This window comes from Papaver somniferum, chromosome 11 (assembly GCF_003573695.1).
Source record: "Papaver somniferum cultivar HN1 chromosome 11, ASM357369v1, whole genome shotgun sequence".
Classification (NCBI taxonomy): domain Eukaryota; kingdom Viridiplantae; phylum Streptophyta; class Magnoliopsida; order Ranunculales; family Papaveraceae; genus Papaver; species Papaver somniferum.
In genome coordinates, this window is record NC_039368.1 from 10355032 (window position 1) to 10367980 (window position 12949).

At 34.4% G+C, this 12949-nt stretch overlaps 1 pseudogene; it reads left to right on the forward strand.

Annotated features, from left to right (window-relative positions):
* Positions 1 to 949: 949 nt before the first annotated feature.
* LOC113324075 lies at positions 950 to 5484 on the forward strand (annotated as a pseudogene).
* The last annotated feature ends 7465 nt before the right edge of the window (positions 5485 to 12949 follow it).

The window sequence follows — 12949 nt, forward strand, 5'->3', positions numbered from 1 at the left end:
ACAGTTTCGCCTCGTTACAAAACTCGCAACTGTTTGATTTTGTTACGATTCGCAACAGATTGGAGTTGTACGCGTACGACTCGTGAGAGTGGCTTCCTACACTTTAAGCTGACACGGTTTCAGCTTATTCAGATGATCAGTCAGCTTCAAAACTGACTCATATTTAGACTAAAAGTCGAAAAGAAATCTCATTTTCTTTTCTTCATTGTCTTCTCTCTCGTTCTCTTCTCTTAGGGTTAACTTTTTTTCTTTTTTTTTTGAGGTTCCATTATCATCGATCATTATACACACACAGTGATGATGATGTCGATAATGATAATCGGATCCCTTTCTCTTATTTTATCTTTCTTCTCTGATTCTATCTCTTGTTCTCTTCTCTATTTTTAGGGTTCATCTGATTTCAGAGAACTTATGAAGGCTCAAATCAGTAATTTTATTAAGGTCTAATGGTTTGTTGATTTCAGAGATCTCAAATCCCAAATCTCTGACCAACATGAATATATTAGGGTAAGTTTTTTCATTCCGAGAAAATAACTTATTAGGGATTAGACTAACAAATCTCAGATTCTCCTTTCTTTTCTAAAATTAGGGTTTTGTCATCTCATAAATTTTAGATTTGTAGAGTTGTAATGGGTTTTTGGTAAAGTTTATTATTGTTCTATTTTTTGTTTTTAAATTAGGGTTTATTGAAATTCAAATTGATTTTGATTTTATTGCAGGAAGAGCTGGGGTTACTATGGAAGTCATGGGATTGGTGCTTGGGGAGTTTGTAGTTGAATGTACTGTTCCTATGTTTGCTGTTTATGCTATGCCTCAGACCCAATTTTTTAAACGTTATAAATCACGTCTTTTAGATTATTTTTATTTGATTGTCTAAAGTTGCTAGATTCAGACATTACTTTAATCAGCATTTTTTTTCTCTCTGGAGTTTGATTTTAGTAGTTTGAATATGGGAGTATTAAAGTTTGAAACTGTACTGCCGAGTAAAAACTTCTCCGCATTGGAGTTTGATTTTGTATCGAGTAAGAATTTGAGCATGTTAGAATTTGAAAGTGTTAGTTGTATATGGTTGCATCTCTGTAAACAGAGATGGTTGTTAACCCTTGTGTTATGTTCAATGCGTTGTGATAGCTGCAATATTGAAGCATCCTGGAACGTCACCAACTGATAACCATTCTAAAGATTACCTGGCAGGTGATTCTGATCATGAGTCAAAACGAACCAGGACCTTGGATTTTTGATGAGGTATTGACATTTTTTCAGTTCCATGTCTTCAATTGAGATTATTCACATCCATCACCGTTACTTTTGTTTTAATTCATGAATTGTAATTCTTTGGTCTGTTAAAATTGATGTTGACATAAAATTATTGAGTTAGTGCAGGATAACAATGTGGGCTTTCACTGTCTTGCACCAATGAGTATTCTTGTTCTTGACCTAGTGTTTGTTTATATCTTTGAATAAGTACTTGGTTGAAGACAAAATTTGATGATAATGCATGCTCGGAAATATGATTAAGGAGGAAAAAATTCAAGCGACTGAAGAAAGCTGGGAGGGATAATGATCTGGACGATCATACCGGTTTATCTGACAATGATGAAGCAGATAGAAGTGGTCATAAGGAAAGAAGTGCCGAGGAAAAGCTCAAGAACAGTTTATTTGATTACAAGGAAGGTAATGTTATCTTATTTGTTTTGGAGAGATGTATTTTTTCCTTGCATTTTTATTTCTTTTTTTGTTTTCAGCTTGATATCGATTAATCTAAAATGTTATTCAATTTTTTTTTGAGCTCAACATCTCGAGAATGTTGTTCACGAAGAAGAAGAAGTAGTTAACTTAGAGGAGGACGAGATGGATGATTTTATTGTGAGCGAAGAGGAATATGATGAGCATGGAATCTCTTCCAAGGTATCACCATTGTTCATGGTGTAAAAGATGTTAGCGAGCTTTTAATGCTTCGGAAGAAGGGCTTGTTGAAATACCTAGATCAAAATGAAAGTACTGTTGGTGAAGATAAAGGAACACATAATCTGAAGTGGCATAAGGTATGTATTCGGTCTAGTTTTTCAATATGGTGGTATAAGTTCTATATGCATACATATTGGGTAACTCTGGACATATATTTGAGATCTCAACTGTTGATGTTAGATGAAATATGGTCTATAGTATGTTTCCACTTCCAATTGATGTTGACATAAAATTTTGTAGGGTAACTAGCCTGTCAATATGTTTCACAGATTGTAATGTAGATGCATTGTATTCAGAGCTATGGCATGCTTGTGCCGATCCGTTAGTTACTCTTCCTCGTAAAGGTGACCTAGTTTTCTATTTTCCTCAAGGTCATATTGAACAGGTTATTACATTGTACTTCAATATTTTTAGTTAAATTTTTCTTCAAAATTCATTTGATTTATAATTTGTTGATAAGAAATTAGTGGAAGATCTGATTTATTATGAAATTCAGGTTGAAGCGTCTACGAATCCAGTAGCTGATCAGCAGATGCCGGTTTATGATCTTCCAGCGAAGATCCTTTTTCACGTAATCAATGTAAAATTGAAGGTAAAATCTCAATTCATGATGTGTAATTAGGGTTTTACGGGGTTTTCTTTAATGGTGTTGATGATTTTCTATTTTTGACTTTTGTGTGTCTTTAGGCTGAGGCAGATACTGATGAGGTATTTGCACAAGTGACTTTGTTGCCAGAGGGAAATTTAAGTTTTCTCTCTTTTATTATTAGGTTTTGGTTGAAAGAATGTTCTGAATTAGGAAATTAATTTTATGTGATGTGTTTCTCTTCACTACCAGCAAGATGAAAATTTGATGGAGAAGGAAAATGTTCCGCAGTCCTCTCCTCATCCTCTTGTGCATTCATTTTGTAAGACTTTGACTGCTTCTGATACAAGCACACATGGGGTTTTTTATGTTTTGAGACGGCATGCAGATTAATGTCTACCTCCACTGGTAAGGATATTATAGTAATTGTGTTGCCGCTTCTTATGAGTATTTGTGGTTTGAGAGGCCTTTTGATTTCTTTTCTTTTTCGATTTTTTAAAGGATATGAGCCGGAAACCTCCTACTCAAGAATTGATTTCCAAGGATTTGTATTGAAATCAATGGAGGTTTCGCCACATCTTTAGGGGTAAAAAGTGCTCTACTTGTTTGTATGGCTAGAATCAGCTATATATAAATGCTGCATAATTCCATTAGCCATTAGTGGATTTATGTTTGTGCTAGGTTTCAATACAGTTGGATATATTTGATCTTAAGATTATTGATAGCTGTTATTTTGGTCCGAGTATTGATGAAAATGGTCTCTCTACTTATCAACATGGTTCCTTTTCCATAGTTAATCATCATCATGAAATGGCCAGGTCAACCTAGAAGGCATCTGCTCCAAAGTGGTTGGAGTGTCTTTGTTAGCTCCAAAAGGCTTGTTGCTGGGGATGCATTTATATTTCCAAAGTATCGTATCTTTTTGATGACCTCAATTTCCATGATGATTGATTTTCCATCGGAGTGGATAATTTGTTCCTCTTAAGTTTTTTTTTTTTCCTTGGATACGAAGTACTTGGTTGTTGATGATGGATCTGCCATTAGAGATATGTGTGGAGATAAAAATAATTTATTTATTTTTGGTTTGAGGTAACTAGTCCAATGGGTCACACAATTACAATAAATAGATGAGGATCCAACGGCTCTTTCTTGGACATTGTGTAGCCGGCATAGTGGTTTCTATGCCGGAACTGAGAATGTGACCGTTATACTGTCAGAGAAAAATCCATTTTTCAAATTTTTTTATGCCGGCATAGAATGAAAATTCAACGAAATGCCGAAAGTTTACAGCCGGCATGTTTTAGTATAAGCTTTCTATGCCGGTTTTCTGTTGTTTGTACACAGGAACATAAAGTTATGGAGAAATTTCAAAGATGTTGTGATGGAATTTTAAATGTATTCCTTGTCGACGGAAAAACGGATGCACTTAGCACGTGAGATTTACATAGAGGTATGCCCACAAAACCTAACCAAAAACTAAGAAACCTATTGATCTTGTTACGAAGAATCCGTTTTCGATTCACCCAGCTAGTGGTACTCTCCAACTTTGGTCACCATGTGGTTCACGCAGTCATCAAACATGAATTCTTCCCCCTTTTCCTGTAAGTAACGCGCTTTCACGGCTTCATGCTACAAAACCAATAAACAAACTTAGTTTGTTACATAAAAATTTAAAAGAGTTGATTGTGTCGAATTAATCATAAAAATACTTACGACTTGTTGAGGGGAAAATCTATTGTTCCTAGCGTGCGATGAGTTCCATTGGTTTTCTCTATATGATACAGAGCTAATGTGTTGTTTCCAGAGGTGAAAATGGGGAACTTAGTGTCGGCGTATACCGTGCAATGCGACAACAGGGTAACATTCCGTCTTCAGTCATATCTAGCCACAGCATGCACCTTGGTGTTCTTGCAACCGCATGGCATGCTATCTTGACAGGAACCATGTTCATTGTCTATTACAAACCTAGGTGTGTAGTTTGGATAACAAATTTATCCTAAATTATATTTGAGTTAGGGAAATAACAAATAAGTACATTCTACATTTCTTTTTGTGTTTACATACTTAATGTACATTCTACATTTCTTTTTGTGTTTACATACTTAATATAAGATATTCCTCCAATCTCTATTACAGGAAAAGCCCGAAAGAGTTTATTATTCCATATGGTCAATATATGAAGTCCGTGAAGAACATCCACTCGATTGGAATGAGGTTCAAAATGAGATTTGAAGGAGAAGAATCTCCAGAGCAAAGGTACATTTTTTTGTCTATATAATTACTTATCTCCAGCATGACAGCATACTTCTACCAATCTTCTGTATTTCTAATGCTCATCTATTTTTCATTCACAACAGGTTTACCGTTTACCTGCACTATTGTTGGAACTGGTGATGCTGATCCAAACAGGTGGAATGGATCAAATTGGAGATGCCTCAAGGTAGTATTTAATTTAAATATTCTTTTGGTATTTTGCCTTATTGTTCTGATTGTAACAAGATTTAGCACTGAAGATACTCATTTTGTTTCATATTTTAGGTTGGATGGGATGAAACTTCTTCCGTTCCTCGTCTTGAACGAGTGTCTCCATGGAAAGTTGAACCTTCCTTGTCTCCCCCTGCATTGAATCCCCTTCCAGTACCCAGGTCAAAGAGGCCGCGCACAAACATGGTGCCCTCATCTCCCGACTCCTCTGTTCTAACAAGAGAAGGTAATGATCAACACAACATCTCTTGATTGTGCATTCATTCTCTAATAGCATTTGAGGGAATAAATCACTCTGAATACATGTTCCTTAGGGTTTGTCCGAAGTCCCTAGACCTTTCACTAATAAATGGGTTGTCAAGGGTCTTGCGAGGTATGGGATATTTTCAACCTTAAGTGGCACTTTTGGTGAACTTCTGGAGTCAGATATTGATGTTAATTGCTAAGCCTCTTGTGTGTATGTGTGTGTGTGACTAAGCAAATTTTTTCAGTCTCTAAATAATCTGTTGAGCATGCGAGAATTTAACTAATAAAGTCACTAGATGGACATTTGTTGATTAGTATTCGGAAACAAAGTGACTACTGAATCTTACTTTATCAAGTAACGGTTCCCTATTTTTGCATATCTGTGTTGGTCACTTTATAGATGGGGTGCAATCATAACACTTTTTCGGAACTTGTGTGAATCATTCTCAAAAAATTGGTTTCGTTGTTGTTGACAAAAACATAGTTGATGCATCTTTTTAGATGTAATGAGGTTTGGTTATTTGGAATCGACTATCTTTTTGAATTGTTTTCCATGAATTGGAAAAGGAACATACTACGAAAGGTGTACAAGAAGCTGAAAGCTTTGTGGTCCTCGAAGGCTACAAGTAGTTGGGAGGGAATCTCATATTGATAAAGTATGGATGATTCTTTTGTATAATTGGGAGTTAGGAGGGAATCTCAGCTGGAAAATGGACTATAACACTCCCTCCCTGCTCACCCGTATGTTTCTCTAATGAGATTTCTTTATTTGGCTGTTACTTGTCATTATTTGAAAGCAAAAAAATTTAGGAGATAACTCTATGTTTGCTATTAGCTACATCCTTTCTCATTCCTTACAAACTGAAGAGAAAACCCATGTATTCCTTCTCTTTTAGAATTGAAAGATTTTCTTGTTCAACAATAAACAATTATGTGGTGCAGAAATTTATGCATGTTTGTTTTGACTCTAAAAGCTGAAGCATTTCAGTGAATTTCCACAGTAATACTTGCTGAAAAAGTTGCAGGGAAACTATGCTTTAAGCTGATTTTCTTACAGGGAACACTAAATTTGACCTGGTTTTGACCGGTCAAAACCACTATTTTTTTTTATGTTGTAAAAAATTCGCAACTACAACATGCTGTTGCGACCTCCGGATTTCGTAACTGTTTGAAACTGTTGCGACCTCCTAATTTCGCAACTGTTGCGTCAATTTTACGTTGCAACAGTTGGATATTGTTGCAACCGAAAATTCGCAACGACTTATAAGCAGTTGCGAAAATTTGCAACATCGACTTTCGTAACAGATTAGAACTGTTGCAACTAGGGGTGCACATACCCTACCCATACCCGCCAACCCTACCCTACCCGCCAGTTTTTTAATCGTATCCTATACTATCCACTATTTGGCGGGTAGGGTGGCGGGTAAAGATTTTCTTAACCGCCAGTAAACGGGTAGGGTGGCGGGTAAAGCTCGAAATTATCCTACCCTACCAGCATACCCGCCTATTTATACTATTGATCTCTGTCGTTGGTCGTTTAATCTCTGCCGTTGATCTTTATACTATTGATGTTTATACTATTGATCTTTGCCGTTGGTTTTCGTTTAATATCTGCCGTTGGTTTTCGTTTTCCTCAACCTAAAAAGTAAAAACTAAAAACTGAATTCATTTCTCAAACCAGAAGACTCTCTACGCAGAGAAACTCCCAGAACGCAGAAGCAAAATCAAATCAAAATCAAATCTGTTAACAGATCTCGTTTAGGACCCTTTAATCGGTTGATTCAAGGTAAGATCTAACTTCAAAGTTGATTTTGTTTCATTTTTTTGTGTGTTAAATTGATTGAAAAATCATAGGGTTTCATGCATGTTGCAGGATACGAGGAATCTGAGTTTGCAAAGCTAATGAAGGGTTTAGTGAGTGGTTATTCCTCCTAATTTAAAATCCAAACTAATTTTCAAAGGTATGAGTAAAACCCAGATTCCTTTTTTTACTTTCTTTCCCAGTTTACCTCTTATATCACAGATTTTTAATGTTTATTTGAATCTTTTGATGCAGAGGGGTCAAATTGGAAACCTTCCACAGATAGAGCAAGAAGATAGAGAGAATGTGTATGCTTCTAACAATCCAATCCCAGTATCAGGTTTAGGGAGTAGTACGAATTCTCAAACAACCAAAAGAACAACAACAACTACTAATAAGAAGCTTAAAAAAGAAACCCCACCTTCAGTTGGAGCACCTGTCAAGGTAAAAAATTTCATCTTTGCATGTCATCAAACTCTTTGTAATTAGTCTCATTAAGGATTTAGATTTCATAAACAGATATTTTATTAGTGATTTTGATAATGAATCGACAGGTGAAGAAAGAAAAAATCGGAGAAAGAATTGCAGCATTGCACAACTAGTCTCACCATTTGGAAAGGTATAATCAATTTTTATTTTTTTCAATTTCAGTAAAAGATAATAGGAATTTTGTTTCATTTTTTATTTTTTTCAATTTCAGTAAAAGATAATACGAGGAATCTGAGTTTGCAAAGCTAATGAAGGGTTTAGTGAGTGGTTCTTCCTCCTAATTTGAAATCCAAACTAATTTTCAGGTGAAAATTCACTAAACCCAGATTTCTATTTCTGATCCTTGCAATTATTGATTTCTTTAAAACAGTGAGTTTTGTGTAGCATTTATAAACCCTAATTCACCTTCTACTTTTCTGATCTTTTTCACAGCAGTTAAGATCTAGGATACCAACACTGCTGCTCAATTTCAGGTGATTCAATGTCCCCAGTTGTTAAAAAAGTTAGAGCACATCTTGTGGAAATTACTTTTCATTTGGAAATTACTTGTCATTTGGAAATTACTTCAAAACTCAATCTATCTGATTGTCGAATTTAATCTTTCTCAGAGTACATCTTTGATGGAAAATTACGAGTTTTTATTTCCTTTTTGTGGCTAGTCTATTGCAAAATATAGTGTTGGTGGCAAATTTACTCACCAAAAAAAGACAACAAAAATGGTTCGAAGTTTGATATACTGACTTGGTGGAAAAGCAATGCTGCAAGATTTGATATTCTATCACTTATAGCAAGAGATATACTTGTTATTCCCGTCTGTCATTATTCCTGTGTATGCTTGCACATGGTTTTGTTTGGCCATAATATGTTAAGGTTATAAGATAATGTCCTGCTTATTCAACACTTTTAGATTTAGGATAACATTATTTCTGAAATATAAAGCAACGTAAAGCACATGGTTACCAAGTCGTGTAGCATGTACCACTATGATCATGTCTGGGTTTCTGCCTTTTCTAGCTCTCCATACTGATACCAGCACATGTAACGGTGTCATTGTTACAATGTGGAATACAGTGCTCTGAGTTGCATGTTAGTTCTAAACCTATCAAAGGAGCAGTTTCTTCTTCTTCTTGTTCTGTACTTTTTTTTTGAAGTATAGTTGCTATCTCGAACTCATAGAATTTAGCAATTTCCTAGCCTCTTATTTTGTCTTTCAAACATTAATAGATACAAAAATTGTTGTGATATTATTACTTGATGTTGGTATTATGACTGAACTTTGCATCAAATCATTCACTATTATGACTGAATCTAACAAGAGATAACTTGTATGCAGATTTATTTGGTGATCTTAGTACTTATTCCATCATCATAGATGATGATTGAAGAAGAAGAAGGTCAATATGAAGAGATTTTGGTGATGATATTGTTATATGAAGAACAAGGCCACGTGAAGAACATGGAATTGGGCTAGGATTCATCGTCTATTTCAAAAAGAATAAAACTATTTTCTTGAGAATACTTTTGTTTGTACATTTTTTATGGTTATACTTTTGTTTCTTGAGAATAGAACTTGTTCAGAGTCTGAACTTCAGACTTCAGAAAGTCATGGAAAAAAAACGGTTATACCCGCCACCCTACCCTACCCGACCCGCCAGAGAATGGGTTGGGTAGGATCTTACTCGTTTAATGGCGGGTAGGGTGGCGGGTAAATTTTTTCTTAACCGCCAGTAAACGGGTAGGGTAGCGGGTATAGGCCATATCCTACCCACCCTACCCGTTGTGCAGCCCTAGTTGCAACCCCACTTTGCAACTGAAACCTGTTGTTGCTAATCACGAAAAATGGTGTAGTGTATGGTTATCATTCACCCATATCTCATGGTGCTGCACAAAATCCCTAGGTGGTTGGCTAAGATCCACAATGTCATCTAATTCTCTGAAAATATCATCTTCATGGTCAGGCATGTTATGTTAACCCTGAAACAACATACAAAAATATTACAAATGAGACCCACAAAGGGGAAAAAAGTTTAAGAAAAAAAAAAAAAAATTCAAAAATTAGAATAAGAAGATGAATGGCACATGAAACTAAGAAGTAAAACTCTAACTGAAAAAATAAAACAAGATCTAAAACTAAGAAATTTTTATATTTATAACTGAAAAAATAGAAAATCCTAAAATTGTGTGTGATTGAATCTTCTGGTGATGAAGAGGTAAGATATGACCACCTGACAGATTATCTGGAGAGAAAGCCCCACTGGGTCTACCAATTAAATAGAATATAAAATATTAAAGAACGAGGGTAACCCTGTTTAAAAGTTAAGATTGAGTTTGTTAAGGCGTACGTAATTCCAATAGGTTGTGTTATTGATAATGTAGTTAATCATATGCACAAGGGTAAGTAGATATTTATATAGGGTTTGGAATTGGGTTGTTATTTACGAAAAATAAAATAAATCAGTATGGTTTTTAGGTTTTGGGAGTTAATTGTTAGATTTAATGAGTAATATATATATATATATATATCAAAAAAATACAAATTAGTAAGATAAGAAAGTTACTTTTCAATGTTAAGTTTTTATTTTTATAACGTTAGAACCCCTCTGCTATTGAGGAATTTCTAGCTTTAATCTACGCGTAATTACTCAACAAACTGATTTCCTCATATGATTTGAAATAAGTAACATAGAGAGTCCTAGCTCTAACAAAAACATTCCAAACATATTCAACTACATGATGATACAGATCTGATATTATACAGATTCTATTTCAATTTTTCGTATTATAAATTATAAAAAGAAATTGCGTAACTATAATTGAAACAGAAGCAAATTAACATAATACTAAAAAATACTCATTTTTATTAAACTTTCATATATGTCGTTTTAGTTATATTAACACTATAATCAACAATTAAAACGGTTTTTCTTTTCGTTAACAAAATAAAACTTAAACCTGAACTTTATATCGAGTTACCCTACCTCAGAGCAAAAAAAACACTAATGAATTTTCCATTATACATGGTATTTCCCTTATTTAGAAAAGAAACCGTTACTATTTATTCGTAATCATGTATGACCCAACAAGAGTAGTTACATTTTTTCCCCAGATTTGGAACCAAGAAAATGATGAATTTTCAAATAACAATGCATTGAAATTCATGAAGTTGTTGAAAATATAAAGAGCCTCAACTTAATAATATCCTTATCATTTTCTTCCTGCTTTGAAGTTTTATTCCGCTTCTTTTCAGACTGGGGTATGTTCTCATTCAATTCAGAGTGGGGAATCATCAATTACAAGTGTTCAGGTATAAAATCATCATCAAATATAATTCCAAAAGGCTTTTGAATCTCCTTCAGGAATGAAAAGGTAGTAAAAAGTGCACGACATGAACCAACTTAATTCAAGTTATTGTTTTAAAATTGTTATCTTTTTTTCCCATTAAAAAAAACTAAATCCAAACTCTAAATCCAACAAAAACCCTAGAATAAAAATTAACCAAACCACGAACCCAAACACAGAAACTGTGATCAATAAACTCGCATAAACTCAAAAAATATGGAATAAAAGGTAATAATAATTCTCCAATTGATTCCATAACATAAAGAACTACCCCAAATGCAAAACAAATCACGAAAAACTCAAATGAAGTGTCACCTCTATGGCTCTATCCATTGCGTCAAGACGCTTTTATATTATATCAATACATTTATCTATCTGTAACGGATTAACCAAACCTTCATAAATAAATTTTATAGGTATTTGGAAACTTCATACAATTTGCAAAGCTTTTAAACAAATTCTCATACTCTACCTCGGAGTCTTCAAATTTCTTCTCAAGATCGTTTAATTTATAATTGACTCGAGACTTTGAGAAGTCTCATATGATAGGAAATTTAACCTAACCATTTTCTTACGAGAGGAAACCCTCGATTTAATATGCAAAAGACGGAAAAAAAAGAAAAGTGTTTGAAAAACCGAGGAAATGATATTGTTTATAGAGTTGGGACAAGGCTGTAGAATATGCTAGGCCAGTATAATCAGTCTAATACATTAACCAATACATATTTAGGTTAATATTGTCATATACTGGTATTCGTGCTTTCTTCCCAGGACAGCCTATCACTAAAGAAATCTCACATAAATGTTCTAAATATTTGAATGAATGTACTTCGCACGATTATGGTTTGGGTGTGCTAACTTTTAGCACCTTATAGGAACTTAGTGAGGATATTATATGTATTTTTAAGTGTCTGAAGAATTGTTTAGTTAGTCATGACGCTGGTAGTGGTTTTGATAGTTTTTTTTCACAGATTGGGTGTTGCTATTCAGAAAGGGGTTGGTTATCAGCTTGTTACTCGGCTACCAACTAAAACCTCTTTTGTAAATAAATAGAAACAATGTTTATTCTTTTTTTTTTTGATACGCGAAAGCCGGAACCAGACCCCTACCCGAACCCAGCCAGTTGGACTGGCCCCATTGCCAGACCCAGCACCGCTAATACCACTACACAACTATTCTATTATAAACCTTTACGACAGCGGGGATTGAACCCCTAACTTCCTCCTTACTGGAGTTGATGGGATATCCATTACAAACTAATCTATACAACTAATGTTTATTCGATATGTTTGACATTTTTTTCTTCTTTTCTTTATTATATTTTCGTTCAATAAAATTTAACTCATTTACTAGATTTATTACATCCTCTAAGAGAACCTTTGAAACTAGAGAATAAAATAGCTAGAGGATGTGCTAGTAACTAACTCAACAACATTATCTTCGCATTGTACTTCACATTTCCTCCAGAGATTTTTTTTCCCAAGGATTTTGAGTTTGCACCCTAAATTGTTAATACTAGTAACTCACCCCTAAACTTAATTTCTTCCATCTTTAATATCCAACACTAAGCGTGAAGACCATCCTATTTGGAGGTTTAAATAACGCTTATTCCTTGTGGGTCATTCGCATAGCAAGGGATATGATAATTTGACTCTTTTTGGATTTAAATCATCTTTAATATCCTAACTGTAGATGTACCACTTTACTTGGGGATGTAACAAACCGATGGTGGGGTTGTTTTGTCTTATATGAACTTTAGTACGTATATTTGGTACCTGTATTAGCGTGGTGCGTCCATGCTCTCCACTAATATCTAGGGATAGTTTTTTGATTATGGAGACATAAATTCTAAATATTTTCATGATAGAGAAAAATTTGCCATAGACGACACCATATTGCATATCTTCATAATTTTTTAGGTTTATGGTGTAAGCAAAGGGAGGAAATTGTGGAGATATTAAATAATCACTTCAAACATATTACCACCTCTTTTAGTCCAGGTAAAGATTATGATATATTGAGTTTAATTACTCCTT